Below are 18,256 nucleotides of genomic sequence, written 5' to 3'. Positions count from 1 at the left end.
CAAAGTCACAAATGAAGACTTTACACATGGACACCACCGAATGGAGCCTATAAGAATCAGATTGACTAAATATGTGTTCAACAAAGATGGAGGTGATCAATCATGAAAACAAGGCCAGGAGCTGATTGTGGAACAGATTATGAACTTTTGACAATAAAATTAGAGTAAAGCTATGCAAAAAGACAAGCCAACAGGTCATTTCCAACTTCGATTTCACCAAAATATCTGAAGGTTCTTGGAACAGTCTGCACAACTGATTTATATTGCTAGAGATAGATAAAAGAAATCCTGAGGAATTGTGGACACATATAAAGATTATTACTGAAGAAGCCAAAAAGAAAATAAACAAGAGGCAGAAGAGACCCCTGCAGCCATGGTTAACAGAAGAGACCCTAAAGATCATTTAAAAAAGATGAATGGTAAAACAAGAAGGTAACAAGCAGGATGCAGACAACATCAGTAATGACTAAAGAAAGCCATTCAAGCAGATAAAGAACTTTATTACCAAAAGATATGTACAGAGATAGAAAACAAACATCTGAAGGCAAATACCAGGAAGGCATAGCAAAACAACAAAGAAATAGAATGAAAGTGTCATCCAAGAGTGGGAATGTTGAAAGATGCCAACGGGAACAAACTGAGCCAGAACAGATCAAGGAAAGCATACTCAGAGCACCTCTACAAGAACGACTCATTGATACAGGAAGAAACTGTGACTGGAAATGATACTGAACCATGGATATAGTATACCTTGACTTCAGTAAGGCAATTAATAAAGTATCACATAACATCCTCATTGAAAAAAGGATCAAAATAACTTAGATGGTGTCGCAACTGGCTTAATAATCATGCACAATGAGTAATACTAAATAGCTGCACATCAAACTGGAGTAAAGTTAAAAGCGGGGTTCTGCAAGGCTCTGTCCTGAGCCCAGTACTGTTTAATATCTTTATAAATGATCTGGACAACAGACTTATTGGGGATCTCATAAAATTTGCAAATTATATTAAGATAGCAGGAGTAGGCAACACTAAAATGGAAAGAGAGTGTATTCAGAAGGACCTAGACATACTCGAACAATGAGCCAAAGCAAACAAAATGGTGTTTAACAGAGACAAATGCAAAGTCCTACATCTGGGTAAAATAAATATAAAAAGCATATATAGTATGGGAGCAATAGAACTAGGTGATTGCACCTGGGAAAAAGACTAGGGCTAATAGTAGATCCGAGATGCAACATGAGCCAACAATGCGGAGCTGCAGCTAAAAAAGCCAACAAAATTCTAGGATGTACCAAGACAAGCATTGAATCTAGATCAAGACAGGTAATTATTCCCCTATAGAGAAACCAAGGAAAAAATTGTGAAAACATACCCTGCTGTAACTAAATAAAAGCATAGTGCATATAAACATAGGGTACTTAGTAAACACTGTTTTTGATAAAAAAAAAGCATAAAGCTATCCCACCAAACGTCAAGGTGTACCCAGTTGGGATAGTACCTACACTCTCTAATATTAATATTATATTTATATGCACTATGCTTTTATTTAGTTACAGCAGGGTATGTTTTCACAATTTTTTCCTTGGTTTCTCTTTGTCTCATGGCCAGTGTGAACATGGTCTCACGAGTTCCATATATACCATCTCATACTCCGGCTCACTTTTTTATTTTTATGTAAATTATTCCCCTATACTCTGCCCAGTCAGACCCCTCATAGAATACTGTGTACAGCTCTGGGCGCCACAATTCAAGAAAGACATCGATATATTGGAGCAAGTCCACAGAAGAGCAACTAAGATGGTAGAAGGTCTGCAAACCCTGTCATATAAAGACCGGCTAAAACAACTAGGAATGTTTAGTTTGCAAAAGAGAGGGCTGAGAGGAGACTTAATAGCGGTCTACAAGTATCTGAAAGGTACTCACAGTGCAGAGGTAACTATCTTATTCTCATTAGCACAAGGAAGGAGATTCAGATTAGACATTAGGACAAACTTTCTGACAGTGAGAGCAGACAGAGAGTGGAACAGGCTATCACGGGAGGTACTGAGCTCTCCATCAATGGAAATCTTCAAGCGAAAACTGGATAAACATATAGCTGGGATGATTTATGAAAACATGCACTCGCAGGGGGCTGGACCCAATGACCCTTGGGGTCCCTTCCAACTCTACCATTCTATGATTCTAAAAAGGTCTTTGGGGGTATGTCAAAAGCAAAACAAAGGTCAAAGATACTATCAAAGAAATAAAGTAATTCACACTATGAACAGAGAGTTGGTAAGGGAACACTTTTAAATGAATTTACATCTGCTGGTCCAGATGAATTACATTACAGGCTACTGAAAGTGATAGCAGAGGAAATTGCAGAACCTAGAGAACAAGAGAAGTCCCAGAAGATTGCAGAAGGACACATGTTGTCCCTATCTTCAAAAAAAGAAAGAAGATGGAGCCAGAAAATTACAGCCCAGTGATCTTTACTTCTATACCAGGAAAGATCTTTGAACAAATTATTAAACAACATGTATGTGTGACGCCCTGGCCTATCAGGTCGTCACAAGGGTGCCAGGCAATCTGCCCTTCTGCATGGTACCCGTCCTCCTTGGTTACGGGTCCTGTCACTTTGGTGTTGCTACCAACAGGTGTACACAAATTCTGAGGAACACTCTGCACCACACCCACCAAACACCCATTGGGCAGCCTGAGGGGAATAGGGCCACCCAGATGGAGGGCTGGTAGAAGGAGGGCAGAAGTGTCAGTGAAGTTGAAGTTCAGCAGTGACAGTGGGAGGTCACGCTGTGGAGCTGGGCTCCTCTAACCGTCCCAGGTGCCAGATGTTGGCCTGGCAAGAAGGAGCTGGAACCCCGGTTGCAGGGGGTAGTGACAGGGAGCGCGGTGCTGCTACAGAGAGCAGGCCATCTGCCTTGTACTACAACCGGGCAGGGGCCAGGGCACGACGGGGTATGCAGACCCTAGGCTGGGAAGTAGCTTCATGCAGCCCAGTAATTCACCTGATGGGAACGGAATCTTCAGGAACCATTCCCCACCCGCTCCAGAATTGGGGTACTAGCACAGCGAGGGGGATAGGACTTCCTACAACCATCCAGAAAATCCCAAGCGTGAACCCTGAGAGCAAGCTCACCCTGCTAGCCACGCAGGTGAGCGGGACCCGAAACGCTTCAAGTGTAAGGGATCCACATGTAGGACACACAGTGCCAAGGGACAAGGCTTCAGGTCAACAGGCAACACCAAAAGGGCACGGACCCAGCGTGCTCGCCAAAGGACTACAGAGTGCTCAAGAGTTTGGTTTACCTGGTGTGGGCGTCAGTGACTTTGGACTGTGTGAGCACACGTTATCCCCCTTGCACCCGACGGGTTCCCCACGCCATCCATCACCAGACCCCGGGACACCACTCTCCTGCCCACGGAGGGGGTTAACTTAATCTGCCACACACCCGCATCCCCGGGCTCCCCAAACCGGCAGAGGTGGTCCCTCACGTTACCACACACCGTGGGTGGCGTCACGAACATTATCCCAAAACCACAAACTATCCCCCCTTTTATTTCCGAGGGTGCCGCGCGACGCCGCCTCGGATCCGGAGCCCCTCGAGCCACTGCGGATCCGGGTCCGAGCAGCCTGTTGGCTGTCGCGGGGGCGGCACATATGTAAGTACTTGAATAAGAATACAGTAATTAACCAAGACCAACATGGGTTTGTAGCATACAAGTCATACCAGACTAATCTAATTTCCTTTTATGATGCAATCACCGACTGGGTGGATCAGGTAAATGCAGTAGATATAGTAGATCTCGACTTCAGCAAAGCATTTGATAAAGTCATACTATCCTTATTGAAAAAATGACCAAGTATAGGATTGATAAGGCTGCAGTTAGGTGGATTGGCTTAGTGATGTGCTCAAAGAGTGGCAATAAATGGTTGCACATCCAATTAGAAGAGTATTTTAAGTGGGATACCACAAGACTCTAGGTACTGTCACACATAACGAGATCGCTAGCGAGATCGCAGCTGAGTCACCGTTTGGTGACGCAGTAGCGATCCCGTTAGCGATTTCGTTATGTGTGACACTTACCAGCGATCAGGCCCCTGCTGTGAGATCTCCAGTCGTTGCAGAATGGTCCAGGCCATTTTCTTCAAAGGCGATGTCCTGCTGGGCAGGACACATCGCTGTGTTTGACACTGTGTGACAGGGTCACAGTGACTGCTGAGATCGTTATACAGGTCGCTAATGCGACCTGTATTGTTCCTGCATCGCTGGTAAGATCTGACTGTGTGACATCTGACCTGCGACCTCCCAGCGACTTACCTGCGATCCCTATCAGGTCGCATCGTTTTCGGGATCCCTGGGAAGTCTTTATGTGTGACTGGGCCTTCTGTCTTGGCCCCAGTGTTGTTCAACATTTTTATAAATGATCTAGATAAGGGAATTGTAGGTAAACTAATCAAATTTGCAGACAATGCAGAGCTTGGGGGTATAGCTAACACTAGATAAGACAGAGAGTTCAGAATGATTTAGATAAGCTGGAACAATGGGCAGCTACTAATAGACTGGTATTTAACAGGGAGAAATGCTAAAATGTACCCTCACACATAACGAGATTGCTAGTGAGATCCCTGCTGAGTCACGGTTTTTGTGACACAGTAGCGATCCCGTTAGTGAGCTCGTTACATGTGACACCTACCAGCCAACAGGCCCCTGCTGTGAGATCTCTAGTCATTGTTGAATGGTCCAGGCCACTTTCTTCAAAGGCGATGTCCTGCTGGGTGTCGCGGGCGGGGAGGAGGGTGTCAGCACACTAAGCTCACCCCCTTCTGCTCGGGTCCGGCTGCCGCTGCTCAGTGGTGGCTCGAGCCGTAGGCCAGATCCCGGGGGTTTTTCGAGCGGCACTCCTCGCCCGTGAGTGAAAGGGGGTTTTGTTGGGTGTGGGGATTGTTATAGTTCGTGACGCCACCCACGGTTGTGGTGATTTCACCACCGCTGCTCAATACGGGGATCCCAGGGATGGTGATGCGGAGCAGCCAGGTGTTGTGTTGCCCCTCCGTGGGCAGGGGTTGGTGATCCCGGGGCCCGGTGATGGTTTGTGAGGTGCGGGACCTGGTGGGCGCAGGGACGCGGGGGCAGCGCTGTGCCTTGCGGCACTGTGGTACTCACTCAGCCTGAGACATGGACACAGTTTGTACGGTAAACCAAGCGGCTGGTAGGACGGTCCCACAGATGGCTGCACCTGCACTCCCGGTAGGTGACGGTGATGTCCCTCTTCCTTGCACCTATGGTTGACTTGTGGTAGCGGTGGATTCCCTCCGGTTACCCGCTCCCCGACTACAATCTGGGCCGGAGGAGCTCTACACTTTGCCCGCAGGCTCTGGCCCTGAGAAACTGGTGCCGTGGCGGTGGCGGTGTCTCTCTGCTTCAGGTTGGGCTGTTGCCTTCAATCGGGACTTGGTTGTTGGGGGATCTACGTCCCCTTCACTGACGGATTTGGCAAATTTGGCGACTCCTAGCCTTGCCGGGGTCCGAGAGGCCCCTGCCCTGGTGCTGACTGTCCTTCGGAACACTGCTCCAGACCACCGGGCACACAGCCAACGGGGTCCTTCCAGGAACTTCCAAACGGTCCCCCTCCAGACAGTCACCGCCGTCGCTGACCTTGCTGATCTGGCCCTACACAAAGCTGGACCTTCCAGGCTTTCCTTCCTTCTTGTCACCTCACTTGCTTTCCTCCTTTTTCACTTTTCTACTTTCACTCCTTTCACTTCCTCCTCCCTGACTAGACTGACTGGTTTCTCCCGCCTCCAGAGCTGTGACCTCCTCGGTGGGCGGAGCCAACCGCCTGGCCCACCCCCTGGTGTGAATCATCAGCCTCTGGAGGAAGGCAACAAGGATTTGTAGTTTAGCTGTGATGTGCCTACCTGGAGTGTGGGGTGTGGTGGTGTTGTGACCTGTGACCCCTGGCTTGCCCAGGGCGTCACATTCCCCCTTAGCAAAATGCAGACCGTCCGCGGGCTGCCATCCTACACCGGTTTTATTTTTCTGAAAAAGATAACATTTGGAAATTCAACATATATACATTTTTAATAACTCTTCCCAAGACGGGAGGCACATTTACTTTTAACGTTGCAACGGTTTACGGTTACGGTTTCCGCTCTCTCCCACCCAAGCAACCTGGCCCTGATGCTGCCCCTAAAGCCCAGGCAGCACCCCTTGACCCACAGTCCAGCACAAGTTACCCGAGCGGGATCTGTCCTTCCCCTCCAGAGGGTAGCCACCGGTTCCTTTGGTGGCTGGGCCCCAGCCTGCTCTGCTCAGGGCCCTCCCTCCAACCTGCCTCTCCGGAGGCAGCATTGCAGAAACGGTAACGGTAACCAACATATTTACAAGCCACTTAACGTTTGTGGTGCCCTGCAAGTTCACGGGCTTGTCCATGGATAGTTCCCATGCAATTTTAAACGGTCCCCACGGGGACAACGGTGCCGGCTCTGGCCGGTTCAATCACTAAGCAAATCTGGTTACTGTTCGGTAATTATCATTTTCATCATCAGCAGAACTTTCAACTTTTCAACAAACAAACAACTCAGTGGTGGTCCCAACGGGGACGGTGCAACGGGCATCCGCTGCCCTACTCCGGATATGCAGCTAACGCAGCTCCATCCCCCTCCACCAGCATATCCAACATGCACTGACATGCCTGCGGTGACAGGGGCACCCGGTACCCATTTCCACCGGTACACGGGGCATGGACGACCACTGGGGCTCCTACATAGTGGGAACGCTCGTTTGCTCCTTCAACCGCAACAGCAGACCCGGAGCTGGGGCAGGAGTCGTCATCTCTTGTTCCTGCGTCAGGCCGGTTGCCGCCAGCTGCCGCAGCCTCCTGGCCTCCAGCATCCAACACTTCAGCCTCTTCTGCGGTAGCACGGAGCAGCAGATTAGGCGAGCTGACATTAAGGCGCCTCATAAGTAACGGCAAGGGTGATGCATAGGCCGAAACTAGGCCGGGCCCCTCAGCCGCAGCGGCCGGTCCTGGTAGGACATAGGGACGTGGGTCACCAGTCGGTTCTACTACATCCATTCCCCCTCCGTACCTCGGGGCAGTTATAAGCAGCTCCTCCACCTCGTTGGTCCACTGCTCCATCATCCGGAAGATCTGATCCTGCTGACGCTGGTGGAATTGCATCACCCGGGCCTTCATCCAGGCCACGGTCCCGGGCTCAGGGTCTAGCACAGTCCCTACTGGGACTTCTGGCACCGTGCTGTTAAGGGGCCGCGGTTCCAGCGGTTCCCCTTGGTGTACTTCAGGGACATCCCGGACGTCTGCAGCCGGCTGGTCCGCCTGAGCGGCTGGGCAGGGTATCGCTACCGGTTGGGCAGGTAGCGGGCCTAATGGTGGGGTGGCAGCAGCTATTGCGGGTAGCAGGGAGAGAGGTAGGGTGAGCGGAAGCCGGCCGGGCCCCTCAGCTCCAACGGCCTATCCCTCAGGAATACAGGGGCGTGGGTCGCTTACCCGCTCCTCCAAATCCTCTTCTGCCTCGCGTCTCCACATAGCAGCCACCACGTCCGCCATGTCGGTCTCCCACTCCTCCAGGAGGAGTTGCATATGGGCCTGCAGACGATTACTCAGAGGGACAGTCCGGTCCCTCAACCACGTCGCCGTGCCGGGCGCAGGGGCTTCTTCGTTGGGAGTTGGGTCGTACATCTTGGCAATCGTGCCTTCCAGGAACCCAGTATGGCTGCAGAGTCCTGGCGTCTCTGCTTTTATAGCTGCAGCTACATGCGTCCAGCCGCCATCACGTCCCCCTTAGCTCTTTCCGGCCCCTCCTCTCTCGGGGCGGGGCTTTGGCCTTCGCGCCTCTACTGCTCGAGAAGACGCTCGAGCGGGAACTTTTCGCGCCAAAGATGGCGGCTTCTGAAATTTTTCTGCCGGATACCTCCGGCGGTAACAAGGCGCACCTCCACCAGACGGCAGAGCGGTAAGATCCTGTTCGTGACGCCAAGTTGTCGCGGGCGGGGAGGAGGGTGTCAGCACACTACGCTCACCCCCTTCTGCTCGGGTCCGGCTGCCGCTGCTCAGTGGTGGCTCGAGCCGTAGGCCGGATCCCGGGGGTTTTTCGAGCGGCACTCCTCGCCCGTGAGTGAAAGGGGGTTTTGTTGGGTGTGGGGATTGTTATAGTTCGTGATGCCACCCACGGTTGTGGTGATTTCACCACCGCTGCTCAATACGGGGATCCCAGGGATGGTGATGCGGAGCAGCCAGGTGTTGTGTTGCCCCTCCGTGGGCAGGGGTTGGTGATCCCGGGGCCCGGTGATGGTTTGTGAGGTGCGGGACCTGGTGGGCGCAGGGACGCGGGGGCAGCGCTGTGCCTTGCGGCACTGTGGTACTCACTCAGCCTGAGACATGGACACAGTTTGTATGGTAAACCAAGCGGCTGGTAGGGCGGTCCCACAGACGGCTGCACCTGCACTCCCGGTAGGTGACGGTGATGTCCCTCTTCCTTGCACCTATGGTTGACTTGTGGTAGCGGTGGATTCCCTCCGGTTACCCGCTCCCCGACTACAATCTGGGCCGGAGGAGCTCTACACTTTGCCCGCAGGCTCTGGCCCTGAGAAACTGGTGCCGTGGCGGTGGCGGTGTCTCTCTGCTTCAGGTTGGGCTGTTGCCTTCAATCGGGACTTGGTTGTTGGGGGATCTACGTCCCCTTCACTGACGGATTCGGCAAATTTGGCGACTCCTAGCCTTGCCGGGGTCCGAGAGGCCCCTGCCCTGGTGCTGACTGTCCTTTGGAACACTGCTCCAGACCACCGGGCACACAGCCAACGGGGTCCTTCCAGGAACTTCCAAACGGTCCCCCTCCAGACAGTCACCGCCGTCGCTGACCTTGCTGATCTGGCCCTACACAAAGCTGGACCTTCCAGGCTTTCCTTCCTTCTTGTCACCTCACTTGCTTTCCTCCTTTTTCACTTTTCTACTTTCACTCCTTTCACTTCCTCCTCCCTGACTAGACTGACTGGTTTCTCCCGCCTCCAGAGCTGTGACCTCCTCGGTGGGCGGAGCCAACCGCCTGGCCCACCCCCTGGTGTGAATCATCAGCCTCTGGAGGAAGGCAACAAGGATTTGTAGTTTAGCTGTGATGTGCCTACCTGGAGTGTGGGGTGTGGTGGTGTTGTGACCTGTGACCCCTGGCTTGCCCAGGGCGTCACACTGGGCAGGACACATGGCTGTGTTTGACACTGTGTGACAGGGTCACAGTGACATCTGAGACCATTATACAGGTCGCTACTGCGACCTGTATCGTTCCTGCATCGTTGGTAAGGTCTGACTGTGTGACATCTCACTAGCAACCTCCCAGCAACTTACCAGCGATCCCTATTAGGTCGCATCGTTTTCGGGATCGCTGGTAAGTCATTCTGTGTGACTGGGCCTTAATTGTCAATGTAGTCAGCCTAGAGAACCAGTCATAGAGGAGCAATTTGCGCTTAATGGGGGTCCTCGAGAAGGCAGAGAGGCACAATCCTGTGGAATATTTCAAAAGATGGCTGCCTTATGCTATGTGCGCACGCTGCATCTTTTTTTGACCACAAAGATGCAGCATTTTTATCTTTGTGGTGACTACAAAGATGCAGCATTTTATCTTTGTGGTGACTACACAGAGCCTAAAAAAATGCAGGAGTCCTCCAGCTGTGAGCCACGAGATTAGCGCTGACGACGTCACTCAGGTGATGTACGGTGACAGCTGGAGTCCTCCACCTGTCACCACAAACCACATGAGTGATGTCACTGCTGATCTCACGGCTCACTTCAGCCACGGCCTAATATACGGTCACAAATGGAGGACTCCAGCTGTCACCGCACATCACCTGACTGAAGTCACCACTGATGTTGCTGCTGACTTCAGCCGCAGCCTGATTTGCGGTAACAGGTGGAGGACTCCAGTCAGGTGATGTGCGGTGATAGCTGGTGTCCTCCACCTCTTACCACAAATCCAGCCGCGACTGAAGTGAGCACAAGATCAGTGGTGACTTCAGTTAGGTGATGTGCGGTGACAGCCAAAGTCACCGCTGATCCCGCACGGTTCACTTCACTTGCGGCCTTACCCTCACAGTGAGCAGTCATGTTCTATGGCCGCTTGGTGTGATTATCAGATGTAGCAGAGCCGGATGCGTCGTGGGACCTTGTGTGGATTACCTCGGACCTGGAGGGGTTTTTTGGGCTTAATAAAGTGGTGAAAGACAAGGCTTTTTTGTGTTTTATTTCAAATAAAAGATTTTTTGGGTGATTGTGTTTATTTACTTTCACTTACAGCTTAGTGATGTCGGGGTGTCTCATAGAAGCCTGCCATCACTAAGCTAGGACTAAGGGTACCAGCTCACTAAACGATGTACCAGCGATTCCGACCATGATATGACCTGGTCAGGACCGCTGGTGCATTGCTACATGGTCGCTGGTGAGTTGTCAATCAGGTAGATCTCTCCAGCGACCAGTGACCAGCCACCAGCCAGCAGTGACCAGTGGAAACGATGCTGCGCTTGGTAACCAAGGTAAATATCGGGTAACTAACCAAAATGCTTTGCTTGGTTACCCGATATTTACCATGGTTACCAGCGCACACCGCTTAGCGCTGTCTTCCTGCACTCGTAGCCAGGGTACACATCGGGTTACTAAGCAAAGTGCTTAGCTTAGTTACCCGATGTGTACTCTGGCTACATGTGCAGGTTGCCAGTACTGGCAGTCTGAGAGCGGCGTACGCTAGTACTCAAGGTAAATATCAGGTAACCAAGCAAAGCGCTTCACTTAGTTACCCAGTGTGTACCTTGGCTACGTATGCAGGGAGCAGGCAGCCGGCTTCTAGAAGCTGCGAACGCTGGTAACCAAGGTAAATATCGGGTAACCAAGCAAAGCGCTTCGCTTAGTTACCCGATGTGTACCTTGGTTACCAGCGTCCGCAGCTGTCAGAAGCCGGCTTCCTGCTCCCTGCACATTCAGATCATTGCTCTCTCGCTGTCAAACACAGCGATGTGTACTTAACAGCGGGAGAGAAAAGACCAAAAAATGAACCAGAGCAGTGTGTAACAATCAGCGATTTCACAGCAGGGGCCAGGTCACTGCTTAGTGTCACACACAGCGAGATCGCTGATGAGATCACTGGTACGGAACAAAACCTGTGACTTAGCAGCGATCTCGCTAGCGATCTCGCTATGTGAGAAGTTCCCCTTTAGTGGCAGCTATGGGCTGCTGCCATTAACTCCTTTTTACCCCAATTGCCATCGCACCAGGGCAATCGGGATGAGCCGGGAAAAGTCCCGGGACTGTCGCATCTAAAGGATGCGGCAATTTTGGGTGGCTGCTGGCTGATATTCTTAGGCTGGGGGACTCCCAATAACGTGGGTCTCCCCAGCCTGAGAATATCAGCCCCCTGCTCTGAGAATTTATCTTGGCTGGTTATCAAAATTGGGGGGACCGCACGTTGGTTTTTTAAAGTTATTTATTTAATTTACTGTATGATATAGACTCGCCCACCGGCATCTGTGATTAGCTATAGTCAGAAGTGCCTGCAACCAATCATAACCACCGGAGAGCAGGGAAGGAGTGAATATGTTATGAGCCTAATGAGCGGCTGGCTCTGGAAGATGAAAGAGCTGCCGCGGCAGCAGTTTGACAGCCGACTGGTGATCGGTGAGTATGAAGCGCTTGCTCCTACCCCTTTGCGCCCGATTCTGGTCCCCATAGACTTTATATGGGGAGCAGTATCTGGCCAAATACCAGCGCTCAATTCCCACCTACCTGGAGTCTAATCAGAAAAACACACCAAAACGCATGTAAAATAACAACTTGCGTTTTTCTTTGCAGTTTTCCACACCTCATTGAATTCAATGGGTGAAAACGCAGTGAAAAACGCCAAAAGAATTCACATGCTGCATCTTTGTGGTCACCACAAAGACACAGCCAAAAAAACTGCAATGTGCGGACAGAAAACATGAAATCTCATAGACTTTGCTGGGGAAGGAAATTCATGCAGTTTTGAGACCAAAACTACACCCAAAATACGCGGCAAAAAAACGCAGCGTGCGCACATTGCTTTAAACTCCTGGAAAACATGTTCTTTCTAAATTTTCCACAATTGAAAAGGCGTATAGTGCACCCCCATGCCTTATCCTCCTTAAGCTACTATACTTTAGGGACAGAGACTAAATCCTGTGCAGGGCCAGAGACCTCAAGGAATTGGCTATCAATTGCAGTAAGATTTCTATCTTCAACAATTATTCAAGAGAAATACAGCAGAGGAGCGCACATTTCATGGATATTAAAAATGTCTGAGGAGGCTGCAGGTCCCATATTCGAAGATGTATAATGCTGGTGGTGGCGGGGGGGGGGTGTCAAGTTTTTCGACTCTCCAAAGGAGGCCTTAGTCTGGCTTCATACAAACGAAAAAGCACTGCGTAGGAACACTCCTGAACTCATCAGTACTGTGTGGGACTGTGATATGCAATTGCAAATATCCGGTGGCTACATTACTTGGTGGACTAATGAAAGGCCTTTGATGGGAGATAATTTAATACACTAACCTGCTGGACATAATGGCATTTGAGGTGCTCTCTGAGTCATGTGAACTCTGGCCGGTATTTAGCCCCGTATCCCTCAGCCTGAGAGGAATGTCAAATGTGTTATACTGTTTGTTTTATATTTGGTTTGTCCTTTATGTTATACTCAGTTGGTCAGTTTACCTTCAATTTAAGGAAGCAAACGTAGATACTGCTGTATATATTACTGAATCCTTGCCACTACCCCTGACTGAATATGTACGATCGGTCCTCTGGCGTCGGTAGCCAATGTCGTAGCTTTGAACATCAGAGGGATGGGTAAGGCAACAAAAAGGTGTGCTATATTTGTGTATCTCAGACCAGATATTTGCAATTAGCTCTGATATGAATTTCAGAAATACACTTGGTAAACGATAAAGTCCACTTGCTACATAAAATATGGATAGAATCTAAGTATCACTCAACGTATTCCACACATTCTAGGGGAGTGAGCATCTTGATACACAAAATGGTTCCGTTTTCCTGTGTTGGATCCTCATCTGTACCGGAGGGCAGATATGTATGTCTCTATTGAAAGAAACTGTGGAAAAAGAAGCGCAATAGGGTCTTACCCCAATATGTGCAGGGTTAGGAAAGGAGTAGTCCTACTCACCAATAGGGATTGTGAAAGTCACAACTCCTGTAAAAGCATGTAACTCCAGGCCACGGCAGTGGTCCCCACAAAGGCTGATAACAGAGAGTAGTAGAGATCGGTTTGTAAGCCGCGCCAATGACCGACAGATCTCGAAAGTGTAGGATTAATGTTACTTTATTTCATGCACAGGTCAAGGCGTTTCAGGAGACTCAGCTCCCTTCCTCAGGACAGACTGGCAAAGAACATCAAATCTCTATTTGATTTGATGTTCTTTGCCAGTCTGTCCTGAGGAAGGGAGCTGAGTCTCCTGAAACACGTTGACCTGTGCATGAAATAAAGTAACATTAATCCTACACTTTCGAGATCTGTCAGTCATTGGCGCGGCTTAGTAACCCATCTTTACTACTCTCTGTTATGTATGTCTCTATGGCACATTATATAATATCAAATTAATTTTAGTTGCAATACATATACCACCTCCGTGGTGTACGAGTTAACCATTGAAATGTATATTTAATTTTAGTTCTCTCCCTGTAGTCCCTAATGTTTTGATTGTAGACTTCAATCATTACATCTATAAGGAAGAAGATAAGTTTAGTTGGATAGAAATTCACAGAACTTCATGCTGCTTGCATAAGAGCACAAGTAGACTCTACATTCCAGGCGATGAGAAAGAATCAAGGACCCTGAAAGTTATGTCTTGCAGAAGACAGATAAGACTTGTGCCTAGCCAAGGACGGACTTAGCTATGAGAAATGAACTTGGGTCATGCTTTTTGCTGAGAAATAAAGTTATGCTTTTTGCTGAGAAGTAAAATCCACGCTGATGAGAATCGAAACTAATGAATATGCATACGACATAGCTACGCCCAAATTAGCTTGATAAACCCTGTATGTGTGAAAAATAAACTAGTTGTTCAGAGCGCACACTTATGTGCAGATACCATTGTCTGTCTGTATCTCATCTCATTAAGGTCCGGAGAAGCCAGGGGGGGTGACCGGGACCCCCTCCGCATTTGGTCATCGCTGGCAACAGTTGTGATCCATCCAGGGGTCACCTTAACATTTCTGGCACCCGAACAGGGACCCGTGTCTATCCCAGGACCTAGTGGACCATCTTGTCATCTTGAGGACGAGGGGATCAGACGTGGCGACCGAAAACACCTGGCCAGGTAAGAGTTGAAAGCTTTCTGCTCTTTTGCTCCCCATTTCTGTCCTCCTCTTTCCTCACCACTGAAAGAGGGACACTGTGAGTAGAAACTGGGTAATTGGCGGGTCACTACTGGACTCTGAAAGAACTCTTGCCAGTAGATGCTTTTGTCTGTTCTTGTCTGCTTATGTTGGCTCTTCTGTGCTTTTCTGTGCTTTTTTTGTGTGTCTGTTCTGTCTAATGGAAGTGATATTCACCGCCCTAGTGTTAGCTGGAGGAGCCCTGTTTGCCATTTTTCTTGGATATAGAATATATCTCTGCTACAGGAAGGGTAACCCAGCGCCATTCAACATACTCAGCTGTTATGATCCAGAACCATGGAAGACCACCACAAATCATTGGCAAAAGGTGACAAGAGCATTGGCAACTAATCTGGCCGCCATCCCCTTACTATAGACAAAAAAGACTGACTGCACTCCTCGACCTGACGTGTGAACAGGTGCATAACTGAACATGACATAAAATACAAAAAAACAGTTTGCACTCTGATAATGCTAAAGTATGGAAACCATGAATATGTGAACATGGACCTGCATTACTGCTAAGGAAAATCTGAGAAAAATGAGATATTTAGCATATATAAATGGCCATTTGTATATCTGCCCAGTTGCCCCTTCACGGCATATCTCGTAACTGGGTCCCTGACGCTATGCTGAAGCCTCTCTCTAGGTTAAAAACCTCCTGTGTATGGGCAAGTAGGAACCTGCTATATAGGATAAGATTACCTGTGGCAACTGGGGGAAGGGTGCACGGTCAGAAGGTATGACCCTCTTCATATAGACAAAAAAGACTGACTGCACTCCTCGACCTGACGTGTGAACAGGTGCATAACTGAACATGACATAAAATACAAAAAAACAGTTTGCACTCTGATAATGCTAAAGTATGGAAACCATGAATATGTGAACATGGACCTGCATTACTGCTAAGGAAAATCTGAGAAAAATGAGATATTTAGCATATATATGAAGAGGGTCATACCTTCTGACCGTGCACCCTTCCCCCAGTTGCCACAGGTAATCTTATCCTATATAGCAGGTTCCTACTTGCCCATACACAGGAGGTTTTTAACCTAGAGAGAGGCTTCAGCATAGCGTCAGGGACCCAGTTACGAGATATGCCGTGAAGGGGCAACTGGGCAGATGTACAAATGGCCATTTATATATGCTAAATATCTCATTTTTCTCAGATTTTCCTTAGCAGTAATGCAGGTCCATGTTCACATATTCATGGTTGCCATCCCCTTACTAACCATCACAACTAGAAGTAGCCGAGGGGTGAACTAACATCCTGTGCACCGCGAACCCAGCCGGAGAACTAACTATCCTAAAGGTAGGAAAGATGAATAACTCTCTGCCTCAGAAAATAGACAAGAATAGCTAGCCCCCCACATTCAAAGACTGCGGTGATATAGGAAAAACACAATACACAGGTAGATGACAGGATTAGCAAAAGGTGAGGCCCCCGCTGACCAAAATGGGAAAGGACAGGAAAGGGACTGATGTGGCCAGAGAAAAACCCTGCAAAATACCAACTTCTTGATAGTACAAAAAGGCCCTCAGATGGCACGATCTGAAATCCGTCCTATACCAGGTGCCCTTGTCATACCAATGAACAGAAAACAAGAATCATAACAAAGTCAACAAGCCACAAACAGATGGACCCAAAGGAGCTATACTCCACACAGAACTGCAGGGAGTTCCTCAACAATCCACTAAGGGGGAAAATCCCTGCAAGCAAATAAACTGAAACCAACCACAGCAAATGACAAACCCAGATAAACAAAAGAACCAGACAATAAATAAAGAGCAAGCACTTATCTGGGGAAGATGTGGTGTAGAGCAGGATTAAGCAGGCTGGAGATACAAAGAACAACTGACATCCGGCAACAGCCTGCAATCAGACCAGGATTTAAATAAGCAGAGAGTTAGCAAAGGAAACACCCACTGCACAACACACCTGGTCCAAGTCAAAACCATTCCTGGCCACCAGAGGGAGCCTCCCAGCAGCCAAAACATAACTAACATTCACAACACTCAGCCCCCTCTAAACAAAATTAGGACACCACCTTAAGAAGGGATACAGAAAGGAGTCAGCCTCCGGGTACTTCCAAGATAGGTGAAGTTAGTCCAAAGAACGTTTAAGGGTCTAAAAACTGAAGAAAATAGACAAAAAATGGGTCAAGGAATATCAAAGGACAGAACTGGATGCACCCTGCCGCATCTCATTACGTGCTACCATGGGAAAAGTATAGCTAGTCAGTCCAAGGAAGTTTTTAAGATGTTTGGATTGAAGAGGAAGGATCAACTGGACCCCAACAAATGGGAAAAGATAAGAGCTACCAGAGCAGGAGTAATAGCAGACAAAACATGGACCGGAGTAGTCAGAATTCTTTCTGACATGGCATAAACAGCCCACAATCAAGGTTGGATATACCATGAAGAATCAGAAACATGGGAAGGCTCAACCTCTTCTGCGCCCAGGAGCAAAGAACTAAGGGCACAATGGGACCAGTGCATCAAGGTCCTGTGGAAAATGTCAGTTCATTTTACTACAGATTGATGCAGTCATTCGCAGATGAAGGGCTGGACTTACAAGCAGGTGCAATACGTCGCCTGATGGTAAGATCCTTCATGGATGGAATACATGCACCTCTGGCAGATAGGTTGAAAGCGTGCTGTCTCGAATGGAGAAACATGAAACCGACGCAAAGGATAAAAGGACCAATAAAGTCGTCATAGCGGCAATGGACGATCAGCCAGAAGTTACAAGAAGAAAGGGACCGACCTGCTACTATTGTGGGATAAAAGGGCACGTGATCAGAGACTGCAGAAAGAAAAAGAGGGATACTCAAAACCAATCCGAGAGTCAGGAAGAGAAGACTGCCTGACTTGCGGCAGCACGGGATAGGGATGCCAGAGGTCCATTTATTCACTTCCCCCTTCAAATTGATAGCAAGGAAATCGGGGCTCTGGTGGACTCGGAAGCCTCACGCTCCGTACTCCGCAGGGACCTGGTGCTTGAAGGCTCCATCTCATCCAAGTCCACTGTAGTCTCTGGTTTTGATGGAAAAGCCAGATAATCCCGATAACACATCCATTAAAGGTGAAACTGGAACCACACGTATTCGTGTCCAAATTTTTAGTGTCCCCCCTGGGTGGAGATGCCCTAATGGGAGCAGATGTACTATCAAGATTACAAGCTCAGATTGTCTACAACAAAGATGGATCTGCTGTCCTGCAAATTCCGGAAGATATTCCTGAAGAAGTCCTGTGCACCATTCAGATGATCGAAGATCGACCAGAATTTGATGCCACACAGGAAGCAAACATGGACCCAGTACTTCTCCAAGTTCCCACAAAACTCTGGTCCACATCAAAAACTGATCTCGGCACACAACCCGTACCCCCCGTAAAAGTTTCAGTCAAACCTGGAATTACACCACCGCAGCTAAGACAATATCCTCTTAATGCTCAACAGGAAGCTGCTCTAGATCACCAAATAAAAGAACTAGTGAAGTCGGGAGCTCTTAGAACCACTAAGTCTCCATACAATACTCCGCTATTTCCTGTCAAGAAAAAAACAAGTGAAGAAAGGTGATCCAATCGCGTACTGCATGGTACACGATTTGAGAGCAGTGAACTCAATACTGGAGCCCCTCACTCCCGTTGTTCCCAACCCACATACTCTGCTCACACAGATACCGACTACATCTACCCACGGTCATAGATCTTGCCAATGCTTTTTTCTCAGTACCATTAGATCCAGCATGTCAAGACCTCTTTGCATTCACACACAAGCAGAACCAATATTCATGGACAAGGCTGCCACAAGGGATGCAGCATTCCCCTACTCTATATACTCA

This window comes from Anomaloglossus baeobatrachus, chromosome 6 (assembly GCF_048569485.1).
Source record: "Anomaloglossus baeobatrachus isolate aAnoBae1 chromosome 6, aAnoBae1.hap1, whole genome shotgun sequence".
NCBI lineage: Eukaryota > Metazoa > Chordata > Amphibia > Anura > Aromobatidae > Anomaloglossus > Anomaloglossus baeobatrachus.
The sequence above is the reverse complement of the archived record's forward strand: the minus strand, read 5'-3'. Positions refer to the sequence as shown.